This window comes from Bos mutus, chromosome X (genome assembly GCF_027580195.1).
Source record: "Bos mutus isolate GX-2022 chromosome X, NWIPB_WYAK_1.1, whole genome shotgun sequence".
Taxonomy (NCBI): domain Eukaryota; kingdom Metazoa; phylum Chordata; class Mammalia; order Artiodactyla; family Bovidae; genus Bos; species Bos mutus.
This window is the reverse complement of record NC_091646.1, coordinates 84,518,823-84,536,765: the sequence shown is the minus strand read 5'-3', so window position 1 is coordinate 84,536,765 and position 17,943 is coordinate 84,518,823. Positions and strand designations below refer to the sequence as shown.

The 17,943-nt window shown below is 37.8% G+C and overlaps 2 protein-coding genes across 3 annotated transcripts in view; both read right to left on the bottom strand.

Moving 5' to 3' along the window:
* The window catches only part of ARHGEF9 (Cdc42 guanine nucleotide exchange factor 9), a 554,493-nt gene that overhangs the window by 481,205 nt on the left and 55,345 nt on the right, over nt 1-17,943 (bottom strand). The window lies entirely within an intron of this gene.
* AMER1 (APC membrane recruitment protein 1) overlaps nt 7,519-17,943 on the bottom strand; it is an 82,300-nt gene continuing 71,875 nt past the window's right edge. The window contains exon 3 of one of the 2 annotated variants that reach the window (XR_011463292.1): nt 7,519-7,559. The gene's annotated coding sequence lies outside the window, so the exon portion shown is untranslated. The remainder of the gene's footprint in view (nt 7,560-17,943) is intronic. The other variant, XR_011463291.1, reaches the window with a different exon arrangement.

Sequence of the window (17,943 nt, the reverse complement as noted above, 5' to 3'; positions counted from 1 at the left end):
TTAATCTCCAAAATTTACAAGCATCTCATGCAGCACAATATCAGAAAAATCAAACCACTCATTCAAATTGGGTGGAAGACCTAAACAGACATTTCTCCAGAGAAGACATCCAATTGGCCAACAAACAAGTGAAAAGGTGTTCAAAATTGCTCATTATTAGAAAAAGAAAATCAAAACTACAAAGAGGTAGTTCAGAATGGCCCTCATGAAGAAACCTACAAACAAGGAATGCTGGAGAGGATGTAGAGAAAAGGGAACCTTCTTGCACTGTTGGTGGGAATGTAAATTGATACAGCCATTATGGAGAACAGTATGGAGATTCCTTAGAAAGCTAGGAATAAGACTACCATATGTCCCAGAAATCCCACTACTATGCATGTGTGTGTGTGCATGCTCAGGCATGTTGGACTCCTTGTGACCACATGGACTATAGCCCACCAAGCTCAGTTGTTATATATACTGGGAAAACCATAATTCCAAAAGACATTTGTATCCAGTGTTAATTGTAGAACAATTTACAATAGTTATGACATGGAACCAGTCTAGATGTCCATCAACAGATGAACGGATAAAGAAGCTGTGGTACATATATACAATGGAATATTACTCAGATACAAAAAGGAATGGGTTTAAGTCAATTGAACAGAGGTAGATGAACCTAAAGCCTGTTATACAGAATAAAGTCAGAAAGATAAAAACAGATATAAAAAATTAATGCATATCTATGGAATCTAAAAAATGGTACTGATGAGCATATTTGCAGGGCAGAAATAGAGATGCCTACATAGAGAAAAGACATGTGAACACAGTGGGTTAAGGAGAGAGTGAGATGAACTGAGCAAGTAGGATTGAAATATATACATTTCCATTTGTAAAACAGCTAGTTGGAAGTTGTATGACACAGGGATTTCATCCTGGTGCTCTGTGATGACCTAAAGGAGTGGGATGGGGCTGTGGGAGGAGGTTCAAGAGGGAGGAGATATATGTATACTTATGACTGATTAATGATTTTGTGTAGTAGAAACAAATACAATATTGCAAAGCAGTTATCCACCGATTTTTAAAAAATCACCAATAATAATGTGAGTTAAATAAAGACACTTTCAGCATGCATGGATGCATATATTCTTGTTCTATGCACTTTTTCCTGTGGTGACTCTTGGCAGGGAGGTATGATCAGAAGGCAGACAGAATGAAAACCACAATCACAGAAAACTAACCAACTGATCACATGGAGCACAGCCTTGTCTAACTCAATGAAACCATGAGCCATGCCATGGAGAATCATCCAAGACAGATGGGTCATGGTGGAAAGTTCTGACAAAATGTGGTCCACTGGAGACAAGAATGGAAAACCACGTCAGTATTCTTGCCTTGAGAACCCCATGAACAGTATGAAAAGGCAAAAAGATAGGACACTGAAAAATGAACTCCCCAAGTCAGTGGGTGACCAATATGCTACTGGAGATCAGTGGAGAAATAACTCCAGAGAGAATGAAGAGATAGACCCAAAGTGAAAACAACGCCCAGTCGTGAATGTGACTAGTGAAAGAAGTAAAGTCCAAGGTTGTGAAGAACAATATTGCATAGGAACCTGGAATCTTAGGTCCATGAATCAAGGTAAATGAAACTGATCAAATAGGAGATGGCAAGAGTGAACATCGACATTTTAGGAATCATTGAACTAAAATGGACTGGAATGGGTGAATTTAACTCAGATGACCATTATATCTACTACTGTGGGCAGAAATCCCTTAGAAGAAATGGAGTAGTCCTCATAGTCAACAAGAGTCTGAAATGCAGCAGTGTGGTAAAATCTCAAAATGGCAGAATGATCTCTGTTCATTTCCAAGGCAAACCATTCAATATCACAGCAATCCAAGTCTATGCCCCAATCACTAATGATGAAGGAGTTGAAGTTGAGCTGTTCTATAATGACCTACAAGACCTTCTAGAATTAACACAAAACGAGATGCACTTTTCATCACAGGGGACTGGAATGCAAAAGTAGGAAGTCAAGAGATACCTGGAGTAACAGGCAAATTTGGCCTTGGAGTACAGAATTAAGCCAGGCAAAGGCTAACAAAGTTTTGCCAAGAGAATGCACTGGTCATAAAAAATACCCTCTTCCAACAACACAGGAGATGACTCTACACATGGCATAACCAGCTGGTCAATACTGAAATCTGATTGATTGTATTCTTTTCAGCCGAAGTTCGAAAAGCTCTATACAGTCAGCAAAAACAAGACTGGGAGATGACTATGGCTCAAATCATGAACTCCTTATTGCAAAACTCATATTTAAATGGAAGAAAGTAGGGAAATCCACTAGGTCATTCATATATGACCTAAATCAAATCTGTTATGATTATACAGTGGAAGTGACAAACAGATTCAAAGGATTAGATCTGACAGACGAGTGTCTGAAGAACTGTAGACAGAGGTTCGTGACATCATACAGGAAGCAGTGATTAAGATTATCCCCAAGGAAAAGAAACGCAAAAATGCAAAATGGTTGTCCTAGGAGGCCTTACAAATAGCTGAGAAAAGAAGAGAAGCTAAAGGCAAAGGAGAAAAGGAAAGATATAACCATCTGAATGTAGAGTTCCAAAGAATAGCAAAGAGAGTTAAGAAAGCCTTCCTCAGTGATCAACTCAAAGAATTAGAGGAAAACGATAGAAATGGAAAGACCAGAGACCTCTTCAAGATAATTAGAGAAAACAAGGGAGTTTCATGCAAAGATGGGCACAATAAAGGACAAAAACCATATGGACCTAACAGAAGCAGAAGATATTAAGAAAAGGTGGCAAGAATATACAGAAGAACTAAACAGAAAGGATCTTAATGACACAGACAACCACGATGGTGTGATTACTTAACTAGAGCCAGACATCTTGGAATGTAAAGTTAAGTGGGACTTAGGAAGCATCACTACAAGCAAAGCTAGTGGAGGTAATGGAATTTCCAGCTGATCCATTTCAAGTCCTAAAAAATAATGCTGTGAAGGTGCTGTATTCAATATAACAGCAAATTTAGCAAACTCAGCAGTGGCCACAGAACTGCAAAAGGTCAGTTTTCATGTCAATTCTAAAGAAAGGCAATGACAAAGAATTTTCATATTACTGCAAAATTGCATACATCTCACATGCTAGCAAAGTAGTGCTCAAAATTCTCCAAGAGAGGCTTTAACAGTACATGAGCCAAGAATTTCCAGTTGTTCAAGCTGGATTTAGAAAAGGCAGAGGAATCAGAGATCAAATTGCCAACATCTGTCGGATCATAGAAGAAGCAAGACAATTCCAGAAAAACGTCTATTTCTCCTTTATTGGCCATGCCAAAGCCTTTGACTGTGTGGATCACAACAAACTAGCAAATTCTTCAAGAGATGGGAATATCATTCCACCTTACCTGCCTCCTGAGAAATCTGTATGCAGGTCAAGAAGCAACAGTTAGAAATGGACAAGGAAGAGTGGACTGGTTTCAAGTTGGGTAAGGAGTACATCAAGACTGTATATTGTCACGCTGCTCATTTGATTTATATGCAGAGTACATCATGAGAAATACCAGGCTGGATGAAGCACAAGCTGGAATCAAGATTGCCAGGAGAAATATCAATAACCTCAGATATTCAGATGACACCACCCTTATGGCAGAAAGCGAAGAGGAACTAAAGAGCCTCTTGGTGAAAGTGAAAGAGGAGAGTGGAAAAGCTGGCTTAAAATTCAACATTCAAAAAACGAAGATCATGGCGTCAAGCCCCCTCACTTCATCGCAAATAGATGCGGAAACAACGGAAACAGTGAGAGACTTTATTTTCCTGGGTTCCAAAATCACTGAAGCTGGTGACTTCAGCCATGAAATTAAAAGAAGCTCCTTGGGGAAAAAAGTTATAACCAACCTAGACAAGATATTAAAAAGCAGAGACATTACTTTGCCAACATAGGCCCATCTAGTCAAAGCTATGGTTTTTCCAGCAGTCACGTATGGATGTGAGAGTTGGACCATAAAGCTGAGAACCGAAGAATTGATGCTTTTGAACTGTGGTCTTGGAGAAGACTCTTCAGAGTCCCTTGGACTGCAAGGAGATCCAACCAGTCCATCCTAAAGAAATCAGTCTTGAATATTCATTGGAAGGACTGATGCTGAAGCTGAAACTTCAGTACTTTGGCAACCTGATGCAAAGAACTGACTCATTTGAAAAGACCCTGATGCTGGAAAAGATTGAAGGTGTAGAAGAAGGGGACAATAGAGGATGAGATGGTTGGATGGTATCACCAACTTGATGGACATGAATTTTAACAAGCTCTGGGAGTTGGTGATGAACAGGGAGGCCTGGTGTGCTGCAGTCCATGGGGTCACAAAGAGTCAGACACAACTGAGCAACTAAACTGAATTGATACACTCTTTCTAGAAAGCACTGAAGATTATGGTAGTGCTTATACCAAGAAGGAAAATCTTATGAGTTAGGATGCAGTGGATCCTATTTAGGATCATACACAAAGGAACTCTTAGGACTGTCGCCATGGTCCTCAGCCACTGGCCTAGAGGGCAACAGAAGAATATTGGGCTCAATTTTTTTCTATGTATATTAAAATGACTCTGATGAAACAGTTGAGTAAAATAAACATTTATTTAAGAATGTCTCTTCTAACGATATGCAAAACAATAATCAAATATAGCAAACAAAATTTTAGCAGAAATAAAATGCAATGAAGGTCAATACTTGACACTAAAGAAATAATTTATTTCTTCTTGTTAATGCAAATATTGTTAGCTGATTTACCTAAAATTAAGATTTATTATTACTTTTTAAGGATGAGTGTAATGTTGGAAAGTGGTGTAAAAGAGTAAATCCTCAATATCCTAAGAGGAAACAGAGAATGCAATGTGTATGGATGTTTTTTTTTTAGCACATACGGAGGGATTTTTCAAGAAAATAATTTAAAATAATTGTTTCTGTATAATATCATATGTGAAATGAATCACCAGTCCAGGTTTGACGCATGATACAGGGTGCTCAGGGCTGGTGCACTGGGATGACCCAGAGGGATGGTATGCGGAGGGAGGTGGGAGGGGGATTCAGGATGGGGAACACATGTACACCCGTGGTGGATTCATGTTGATGTATGGCAAAACCAATACAATATTGTAAAGTAACTAGCCTCCAATTAAAATAAAGAAATTTATATTAAAGATAAATAAAATAAAATAATCGTTTCTACAGAAATTGCACTGGGAGTGGGAAAAAGTAGGAAATTGAGTGTTTCTCTCACTTCAAGTATTTTTGGTTTCTACTTTACTTGTTAATATGTGTGCTTGTCTTTACTAAATATTTTAAGTATATTTTAAAAATGAATTTAAAATGTGAATGCAAGACCTGAAACTGCAAAATTCCTAGAAAAAAACAGGTGGTAAGCTCTTTGACATCAGTCTTTGTGATTTTTTTTTTTTGGATTTAACATCAAAATAAAAGCAACAAAAGAAAAAGGAAGCAAATGCGATATCAAACTAAAATACCTCTGCATAACAAATGAAATCATCAAAAAAATGAAAAGGCAACATACCAAATGGGGGGAAATATTTGAAATTCATGTATCTGATAAGAGGTTAATATCCAAAATATATAATGAACTCATACCACTTAATAGCAAAAACAAACAAAATCCAATTATAAAATGGTCAGAGGATCTGAATAGATATTTTTCCAAAGAAGACATACAGATGGCAAACAGATACATGAAAATATTTTAATATCACTACTCATCAAGGAAGTGCAAATCAAATTCACAATGAGTTATCCTGTCACACCTGTTAAAATGGCTATTATCAAAAAAACACAAGAAATAACAAGAGCTGACAAAGATGTAGAGAAAAATGAATACTTGTACATCATTGGTAGAAACATTAATTGGTGTGGGCCACGTGTAAAACAGTATGGAAGCTCCTCAAAAAATGAAAAACAGAATTACCTTATGATTCAGCAATTTCACTCCTGGATATATATCCAAAGAAAACTAAAAACTAATTTGAAAAAAAAAAAAAAACATGCACGCCAATGTTCATAACAAAATTATTTACAATACCCAAAAGATGGAAATAATCTAAGTATCCATCAACAGATTAATGGATGAAGATGTAAAATTTTTCCATGTGCAACAACATGGATGGAGTTGAAGGACATTGTGCCTAGTGAAATAAGTCAGACAGAGAAAGACAATATTGCATGAAATCACTTACATGTGGAATCTAAAATACAAAAAGAAAAAAAAAAAAACTAGTTAATATAACAAAAAAAGAAACAGATGCACAGATAGAGAGAACAAACTAGTAGTTATCAGAAAGGAGAGGGAAACGGAGGAGGGTCAAGATTGGGGTAGGGGATCAAGAGGTACAAAGTGCTATGTATGAAATAACCTACAAGGATATACTGCCTAGCACAGGGAATATAGCCAATATTTCATAATAACTATATTTTTAAAATTTTCATTGGAGTATAGTTTATTTGTAATGTGTAAGCTTCTGCTGTATAGGAAAGTGAATCAGGTATACATATACATGTATTCACTCTTTTTCTGATTCTTTAACCATTCTTGTTATTACAGAGTATTGAGTTCCCTGTGCTATATAGTAGGTCTTTATTAGTTATTAATTTTATACATAGTAGTATGTATATATCAATCTCAGTCTCCCAATTTGTCCCTTTCCCCTTTCCCCATTGCTTACCATAAATTTGTTTTCTATATCTCTGACTCAATTCCTGTTTTGTAAATAAATTTATTTGTACCATTTTTTTAGATTGTACTTATAAGCAACATTATATGATATTTGCCTTTGTCTGACTTACTTCACTCAATATGACAATCCCTAGGTCCATCCATGTTACTGCAAATGGCATTATTAGCTTTTTGATGGCTGAGTAATATTCCATACCAGACCACCTGACCTGCCTCTTGAGAAATCTGTATGCAGGTCAGGAAGCAACAGTTAGAACTGGACATGGAACAACAGACTGGTTCCAAATAGGAAAAGGAGTACGTCAAGGCTGTATCTTGTCACCCTGCTTATTTAACTTCTATGCAGAGTACATCATGAGAAACACTGGACTGGAAGAAGCACAAGCTGGAATCAAGATTGCCCCAACAAAGGTCTGCCTAGTCAAGGCTATGGTTTTTCCTGTGGTCATGTATGGATGTGAGAGTTGATGCTTTTAAACTATGGTGTTGGAGAAGAAGAAGGCTGAGCAGTCCATTCAAGAATTGATTTTTGAACTGTGGTGTTGGAGAAGACTCTTGAGAGTCCTTGATTGCAGGAGGAGATCCAATGACTGGATGGCATCAGTCCATGAGTCTGAAGGAGATGGACAAGGAGGCCTGGGATTTCGATTTTTGCAAAAGGAATATTCCATTGTATATATGTACCACATCTTCTTCATTCATTCATCTCTTGATGGATATTTAGGTTGCATATATGTACCACATCCTCCATATCCTGGCTATTATCCAAATAATGCTGCAGTGGAAACTGGAGTGCATTTATAATAACTTTAAATTGAATATAACCTGTAAAAAAAAGAATCGCTTTTTTATACACTTGAAAATAATAAATACATTGTAAGTCAACTATACTTCAATAAAAAATAAACAAAGAAAATAAAAATAAATAAATAGTAAAATATGGAGAATTCTCAATACTCAACAGTAAAAAAAAAATCTTAGTAGAATGAAGGAAAGACATTTCACTGAAGATGGTATCCAGGTAGCAAATAAGTACATGAGATGTTCAACTACATCAACCTTAAGGAAATGTTGAATAATACTAATATGAGATTTTATCATGTCTTTCAGAATCACTAAGCCAAAAAAAGATGACAATAATAACAATATGAAACTTTGAGGATATGGAAAAACTAAATTATTCTTATGCTATTAATGGGAATGTAAAATAGTACAGCCACTCAGGATAGCATTTTGAAAATTTCTTAAAAATTTTAAAAAACTAAACATGCAACAAAAGTACCACAGCCTCACATATCATAATCCTGGATATTTATACTAGTAATATGAAAATTTAGGTTAACTATAAACCTGTATATAAATATTCATAACAGCTTTCTTTGTAATATCACAAAACTAGAAAAAACCCAGATGTTTATCAATGTGGGAATGATTAAACAAACAGTACAGTCATATCATGAATACTGCACTGCAATAAAAAGAACAAACTATTGATATATGCAACAATCTAAATGAACTCCAGATAATTATGTTGAGTAAAAGAAAATCCAATTTCAAAACTTCCACGTAAAATGATTAAATTTATGTATTATTTTTGAAAAGTCAAAATAATAAACATTGATGATAGAATAAAAGAAAATGTATATGCAATCCTGTGTTCACTGCAGCATTATTTACAACAGCCAAGAACTGTAAACAATCTAATTGTATATTGATGGATTAATGGATAAATAAAATGTGATATATATATAATATATTTGTATATTATATATGCAGATATTATATTATACATATATTGTGCATATATGTATATATATTATACATATATACATAGCATTATTATAATATACATGTATTGTATCTATCTATCTATCTATCTATCTATATATTTATATACACACACACATACAACAGAGAAGGCAATGGCAACCCACTCCAGTACTCTTGCCTGGAAAATCCCATCGATGGAGAACCCTGATGGGCTGCAGTCCATGGGGTCGCTAAGGTTTGGACAGTACTCAGCGCCTTCACTTTCAATTTTCACTTTTGTACATTGGAGAAGGAAATGGCATCCCACTCCAGTGTTCTTGCCTGGAGAATCCCAGGGACAGGGGAGCCTGGTGGGTTACTGTCTATGGGGTTCCACAGAGTCGGACATGACTGCAGCAACTTAGCAGCAGCAGCAGCACACACATACAATAGAATGGTATTTGGCCACAAAATGGAAATATTGCAATTTGTGAAAACAGAGATCGATGTTGAGGGCATTATTCTAGGTGAAATAAGTCAGACAGAAAAAGACAACTGCAGTATGATCTCAATTATAAATGGAATATTTTACAAATCCTAAAAAAAGTTGAACTCATATATAGAGAAAACAGATTGGAGGTTACTAGAGGTGGGGTGTGAAAAGCAAACAAAATGAGTAAGGAGGTAAAAGTACAAATTTCCAACTATAAAATAAGTAAGTCCTGGACATGTAATTTACAGAAGGTTGACTATAGTTAAAAAATACTTTATTTCATATTTGAAAGTTGCTAAGAGAGTATATCTAAAAAATTCTCATTACAAAAAAAATATTGAAACTATTTGTGGCAATGGATGTTAACTAGACTTATTGTGGTGAGCATTTCCTAATACATATACAAATTATATTATGCTGTACCTCTGAAATTAATGTCAATTACATTTCAATAAAAAAGAAGCATTTCTTTAATTTAGTGACTGATCATATGTGGGATGGAAGACAAGAAAAAAGTGAAGAGATGAAAAAGGATTTTAGGCTCAGGAATCAGACTGCCTCAGTCTCATTTCCGACTCTGCCACTTATTAACTATGCAAACATGGTTAAGAATCTACCCGCCAATGCAGGAGATGCAAGAAACATGGGTTTGATCCCTAGGTCAGGAAGATCCCCTGGAATTGAAAATGGTAATCCATTCCAGTATTCTTGCCTGAAGAATTCTATAGACAGAGGAGCCTAGCAAGCTACAGTTCATGAGGTCACAAAAAGTCAGACAGGACTGAGTCACTGAGCACGTATAGCTTAAGAACAGTAACCATCACATAAGAGGCACTCATATATATGAGCTATTGTTTCTCCCTCTACTGAGAAATGCATTTCTCTTACTTTCTGTACTTCTCGCTTTGCTCACTGCTCAGAAAACTGGCTGCCATGAAAAGCATACCTCCCAAAGATTGGTGGGGACTGATTTAGTAGTTATATGTCTGGGTCTATCTGTAAAATAAAGCATTAGGTGATTTACAGAGTGCCTGAAGAACTACGGATGGAGGTTCGTGACATTGTACAGGAGACAGGAATCAAGATCATTACCAAGAAAAAGAAGTGCAAAAAAGCAAGGTGTCTGTCTGAGGAGGCCTTACAAACAGTTGTGAAAAGAAGAGAAGCAAAAAGCAAAGGAGAAAATGAAAGACATACCCATCTGAATGCATAGTTTCAAAGAATACCAAGGAGAGATGAGAAAGGCTTCCTCAGTGATCAGTGCAAAGAAATAGAGGAAAACGATACAATGGGAAAGACTAGAGATCTCAAGAAAATTAGAGGTACCAGAGCACTATTTCATGCAAAGATGGGCTCAATTAAGGTCAGAAATGGTATGGACCTAACAGAAGCAGCAGATATTAAGAAGAGGTGGCAAGAATACACAGAAGAACTATACAAAAAAGACCTCATGACCCAGATAATCACGATGGTATGATCACTCAACTAGAGCCAGACATCCGAGAATGCAAAGTCAAGTGGGCCTTAGGAAGCATCACTACGAATAAAGCTAGTGGAGGTGATGGAATTCCAGTTGATCTATTTCAAATCCTAAAAGAAGATGCTGTAAAAGTGCTGCACTCAATATGCCAGCAAATCTGGGAAATTCATCAGTGGCCACAGGACTGGAAAAAGTCAGTTTTCATTCTAATCCCAAAGAAAGGGAATGCCAAAGAATGCTCAAACTATAGCACAATTGCAAAGTAATGCTCAAAATTCTCCAAGGGAGGCTTCAAAAGTATGCAAACCATGAATGTCCAGATGTTCAGGCTGGATTTAGAAAAGGCAGAGGAACCAGAGATCAAATTGCCAACAACTGTTGGATCATCGAAAAACCAAGAGAGTTCCAGAAAAACATATATTTCTGCTTTATTGACTATGCCAAAGTCTTTGATTCTGTGGACCACAACACACTGTGGAAAATTCTTAAAGACATGGGAATACCAGACCATCTGACCTTCCTCTTGAGAAATCTGTATGCAGGTCAGGAAGCAACAGTTAGAACTGGACATAGAACAACAGACTGGTTCCAAATAGGAAAAGGAGTGCATCAAGGCTGTATATTGTCACCCTGCTTATTTAACTTCTATGTAGAGTACATCATGAGAAACGCTGGACTGGAGGAAGCACAAATTGGAATCAAGATTGCTGGGAGAAATATCAATAACCTCAGATATGCAGATGACACCACCTTTATGGCAAAAAGTGAAGAAGAACTAAAGAGCCTCTTGATGAAAGTGAAAGAGGAGAGTGAAGAAGTTGGCTTAAAACTCAACATTCAGAAAACGAAGATCATGGCATCTGGTCCCATCACTTCATGGAAAATAGATGGGGAAAAAATGGAAACAGTGACAAACTTTATTTTGGAGGGCTCCAAGATCATTGCAGATGGCGACTTCGGCCATTAAATTACAAGACGCTTACTCCTTGGAATGAAAGTTATGACCAACCTAGCATATTAAAAAGCAGAGACATTACTTTGCCAACAAAGGTCTGTCTAGTCAAAGCTTTGGTTTCCCCAGTAGTCATATATGGATGTGAGAGTTGGGCCATAAAGAAAGCTGAGCGCCAAAGAATTGATACATTTGAACTTGTGATGTTGGAGAAGACTCTTGAGAGTCCCTTGGACTGCAAGGAGATCCAACCAGTCCATCCTAAAGGAAATCAGTCCTGAATATTCATTGGAAGGGCTGATGCTGAAACTGAAGCTCCAATAATCTGGCTACCTGATGCGAAGAACTGACTCATTGGAAAAAAAAAAAAAAACTGATGCTGGGAAAGACTGAAGGCAGGAGGAGAAGGGGACAACAGAGGATGAGATGGTTGGATGGCATCACCGACTTGATGGACATGAGTTTGAGCAAGGTTCAGGAGCTGATGATGGACAGGCAAGCCTGGCGTGCTGCAGTCCATGGGGTTGCAAAGAGTTGGACATAACTGAGAGACTGAACTGAGCACAAAATTGTAAAGCAATTTACTTTCAATTAAATTTTTTAAAAAATCCATTAAAAAATTGAAAACCACATCAAATACCAATACAACATGGGGAAAAATAAAGGTCAAGTTTCAGATCATAATGGAACTCAATTTGTAAAAAGAAAAATTACCAATGGTATATTTATCTGAACTAGAACAAAATATTTAACAAATTATATGAAAATATGGTAGTTTAGTCACTATGTCGTGTCTGACTTTGCAATCCCATGGACTGCAGCCCACCAGGCTCCTCTGTGCATGGGATTCTCCAGGCAAGTATACTGGAGTGGGCTGACATTCCCTTCTCCAGGGGTTTTTCCTGACCCAGAAATTAAACCTGTGTTTCCTGCTTTAGCAGGCAGATTCTTTACCACTGAGCCACCAAAGAAGCCCCATGAAAATATGAAAATATAAAAGACGTCAAATAGCCAAGGAATTTTGAGAATTTAAAACAGACCTGGAGGAATCAGGCACCCTGATTTCCATTTATACTACCAAGCTACAGTCATTGAAACAGTATGAAATTGGCACAAATACAGAAATATAGATCAATGAAACTGGATAGAAAGTCCAGAGATAAACCCACCCACCTATGGTCAACAAATCTATGACAAAGTAGGCAAGAATACACAATGGAAAAAAGACAGCCTGTTCAATAAGTGATGCTGGGAAAACAGGGAAGCTACATGTAAAAAAATTAAATTAGAGCACTCCTTAACACCATCCACAAAAATGAACTCAAAATGGATTAAAGATCTAAATATATGGTGAACACTATAAAATTCTTACAGGAAAACATACACAAAACATTCTGACATAAATCATAGCAAGATCATTTTTTATCCACTACCTAGAACAATGAAAATAAAAACAAAAATAGACAAAATTGAATCTAATTAAACTTAAAAGCTTTTGCACAGCAAAGGAAACTATAAACAAGATGAAAATACAATGCTCAGAATAGGAGAAAACATTTGGAAGCAAAGTAACTGACAAAGGATTAATCTGTAAAATATACAGATAGCTCATGCAGCTCAATATAAAAACAGTTAAAAAATTAATGGTAGATCTAAACAGATATTTCTCCCAAGAGCACATAGAGATGGCCAAAAAGCACGTAAAAACATATTTAACATCACTAATTATTAGAGAAATGCAAATCCAAACTACAATGTGATATCACCTCACACTGGCCAGAATGGCCATTATGAAAAATTTTACAAACGATCACTGACTCGATGGATGTTAGTTTTAGTGAACTCTGGGAGCTGGTGATGGACAGGGAGGCCTGGCATGCTGTGATTCATGGGGTCACAAAGAGTCGGACACGACTGAGCGACTGAACTGAACTGAACTGAAATGCTGAAGAGGGTGTGGAGAAAAAGGAACCCTCCTACACTGTTAGTGGTAACGTCAATTGGTACAGACACAATGGAGAACGTTATGGAAGCTTCTTAAAAAACTAAAAATAAAGCTACCACATGACCCAGAAATCCTACTCCTAGGCATATACATGGAGAAAACCATAATTTGAAAATATATGTGCATCCCAATGTTAATTGCAGCAGTATTTACAATAGTGGAGAAGGAAAAGTGCAACCCACTCCAATAGAATTGCCTGGAAAATCCCACAGACAGAGTAGCCTTGCAGGTTACAGTCCATGGGGTCACAAAAGAGTCAAATATGAGTTAGTGTCTAAATAGCAACAACAACAAAAATTACAATATCTAAGATATGGAAATGAGAGAGTCAATTCCTAGGCAGGTTGGTAAGAAGTCCAGGGTCCCTGAGGAGGAGAGACAGGTCTGGGGATCCCAAGGAAGAGAAAGGGTTCTGGACTTTTCAAGGAGGAGGAAAGGACAAACATCTTTTGCTCTACATTCCTTAGTCTTAGTCACATAAAACATTTTTTTTTTCTTTAAGCCCAGAAGTGATGATTACACAACAAACAATTCAGTTTAAACTCTACTAAGGATTATATTCTTCAGTATTCTTGTCTTGAGAACCCCCTGAACAGCATGAAAAGGCAAAATTATAGGATACTGAAAGAGGAAATCCCCAGGTCGGTAGGTGCCCAATATGCTACTGGAGATCAATGGAGAAATAACTCCAGAAAGAATAAAGGGATGGAGCCAAAGCAAAAACAATACCCAGTTGTGGATGTGACTGGTGATAGAAGCAAGGTCCGATGCTGTAAAGAGCAATATTGCATAGGAACCTGGAATGTTAGGTCCATGAATCAAGGCAAATTGGAAGTGGTCAAACGGGAGATGGTAAGAATGAACATCAACATTCTAGGAATCAGCGAACTAAAATGGACTGGAATGGGTGAATTTAACTCAGATGACCATTATATCTACTACTGTGGGCAGGAATCCCTCAGAAGAAATGGAGTAACCATCATGGTCAATAAAAGAGTTTGAAATGCAGTACTTGGATGCAATCTCAAAAACGACAGAATGATCTCTGTTCATTTCCAAGGCAAACCGTTCACTATCACAGTAATCCAAGCCTATGTCCCAACCAATAAGGCTAAAGAGGCTGAAGCTGAACAGTTCTATGAAGACCTACAAGACCTTTTAAAACTAACACCCAAAAAGATGTCCTTTTCATTATAGGGGACTGGAAATGCAAAAGCAGGAAGTCAAGAAACACCTGGAGTAACGGGCATATTTGGCCTTGGAATACAGAATGAAGCAGGGCAAAGACTAAGAGAGTTTTGCCAAGAAAAAGCACTGATCATAGCAAACACCCTCTTCCAACAACACAAGAGAAGACTCTATACGTGGACATCACCAGATGGTCAACACAAAAATCAGATTGATTATATTCTTTGCAGCCAAACATGGAGAAGCTCTATACACTCAGCAAAAACAAGACCGGGAGCTGACTATGGCTCAGATCATGAACTCCTTATTGCCAAATTCAGACTTAAATTGAAGGAAGTAGGGAAATCCACTAGACCAATCAGGTATGACCTAAATCAAATTCCTTATGATTATACAGTGGAAGTGAGAAATAGATTTAAGGGACTAGATCTGGTAGACACAGTGTCTGATGAACTATGGACGGAGTTTCATGACATTGCACAGGAGACAGGGATCAAGACCGTCCCCATGGAAAAGAAATGCAAAAAAGCAAAATGGCTGTCGCTGTCTGAGGAGGCCTTACAAATAGCTGTGAAAAGAAGAGAAGTGAAAAGCAAAGGAGAAAAGGAAAGATATAAGCATCTGAATGCAGAGTTCCAAAGAATAGCAAGGACAGATAAGAAAGCCTTTCTTAGTGATCAGTGCAAAGAAATAGAGGAAAATAACAGAATGAGAAAGACTAGAGATCTCTTCAAGAAAATTAGAGATACCCAGGGAACATTTTATGCAAAGATGGGCTCGATAGACAGAAATGGTATGGACCTAACAGAAGCAGAAGATATTAAGAAGAGGTGGCAAGAATACACAGAAGAACTGTACAAAAAACATCTTCACGACCACGATAATAATGACGGTGTGATCACTCACCTAGAGCCATACATCCTGGAATGTGAAGTAAAGTGGGCCTTAGAAAGCATCACTACCAACAAAGCTAGTGGAGGTGATGGAATTCCAGTGGAGCTATTTCAAATCCTGAAAGATGATGCTGTGAAAGTGCTGTACTCAATATGCCAGCAAATTTGGAAAACGCAGCAGTGGCCACAGGACTGGAAAAGGTCAGTTTTCATTCCAATCCCAAAGAAAGGCAATGCCAAAGGATGCTCAAACTCCATAATTGCACTCCTCTCATACGCTAGTAAAGTAATGCTCCACATTCTCCAAGCCAGGCTTCAGCAGTACATGAACAATGAACTTGCAGATGTTCAAGCTGGTTTTAGAAAAGGCAGAGGAACCAGAGATCAAATTGCCAATATCCACTGGATCATCAAAAAGGCAAGAGAGTTCCAGAAAAATATCTATTTCTGCTTTATTGACTATGCCAAAGACTTTGACTGTGTGGATCACAACAAACTGTGGAAAATTCTGAAAGAGATGGGAATACTAGACAACCTGACCTTCCTCTTGAGAAACCTATATGCAGGTCAGGAAGCAACAATTAGAACTGGACATGGAACAACAGACTGGTTCCAAATAGGAAAAGGAGTATGTCAAGGCTGTATATTGTCACCCTGCGATTTAACTTCTATGCAGAGTACATCATGAGAAACGCTGGACTGGAAGAAGCACAAGCTGGAATCAAGATTGCCAGGAGAAATATCAGTTACCACAGATATGCAGATGACACCACCCTTATGGCAGAAAGTGAAGAGGAACTCAAAAGCCTCTTGATGAAAGTGAAAAGGGAGAGTGAAAAAGTTGGCTTAAAGCTCATCATTCAGAAAACGAAGATCATGGCATCTGGTCCCATCACTTTATGGGAAACAGTGTCAGACTTTATTATTTGGGGCTCCAAAATCACTGCAGATGGTGACTGCAGCCATGAAATTAAAAGACGCTTACTCCTTGGAAGGAAAGTTATGACCAACCTAAATAGCATATTGAAAAGCAGAGACATGACATTGCCAACAAAGGTCCGTCTAGTCAAGGCCATAGTTTTTCCAGTAGTCATGTATGGATGTCAGAGTTGGACTGTGAAGAAAACTGAGCGCTGAAAAATTGATGCTTTTGAACTGTGGTGTTGGAGAAGACTCTTGAGAGTCCTTTGGACTGCAAGGAGATCCAACCAGTCCATTCTAAAGGAGATCGGTCCTGGGTGTTCTTTGGAAGGAATGATGCTAAAGCTGAAACTCCACTACTTTGGCTACTTCGTTTGAAGAGTTGACTCATTGGAAAAGACTCTGATGCTGTGAGGGATTTGGGGCAGGAGGTGAAGGGGATGACAGAGGATGAGATGGCTGAATGGCAGCACCGCCTTGATGGATGTGAGTTTGAGTGAACTCCGGGAGTTGGTGATGGACAGGGAGGCCTGGCGTGCTGCGATTCATGGGGTCGCAAAGAGTCGGACACGACTGAGTGACTGAACTGAAGTGACTGGACCTATGGCAAAGGAGGCCAGAATATACAATGGAGGAAAGACAACCTCTTCAATAAGTGATGCTGGGAAAACTGGACAGCTACTTGTAAAAGAAGAAAATTACAACACTCCCTAAAACCACACATAAAAAATAAACTCAAAATGGATTAAAGACCTAAATGTACAGCCTGATACTCTAAAGCTCTTAGAGGAAAACATAGGCAGAACACACTTTTATGTAAATCACAGCAAGATCATTTTCAATCCACCACCTAGAGTATTGAAAAAAAAATAAAAATAAAATGGGATCTAATTAAACTTAAAAACTTTTGCACAACCATAAACAAAAAGAAATATAAACATAAAGAAACCATAAACAAAAAGAAAAGACAACTCACAGAATGGAAAAAATAATTGCAAAAGAAGCAACTGACAAGAGATTAATCTTCAAAATATCCAAATGGCTCATGCAGCTCAGTATCAAAAACAACAATAATAAAAACCCAATTAAAAAATAGGCAGAAGATCAGGACAGACCAAATGGCAGAGAAGTAGGTGGACATGGAGTAAATCTTTTTCCATGGATATATCAGGAATACACCTTCAGACACAGAAGTACATGCAGAACACCAGCTGAGAGCATACAGGAGTACCTGACAGTGGGAAAGAATATCAAGAACCACACAAAACTTGGTACAACAAAGGAACTAGGGGGAAAACAGGAGTGTAACCAGGACTAGTTATACTAGACCTGCCTTCACGGGGTGGGGGAACTGAAACAGGGGTCTGATCCCTACACCGGGGCAATTGTCTGAGTCAGAGGAGAAACATTTAAGACCGAGAGTGAAACAGCTGATCTGTGGCAGCCTAAATGGAATGAGAATCAGACAGTCCTTGACACAGACATACACACTCCAGACAGGGAGACAGGTTCCCTAGAAGGCACAGCA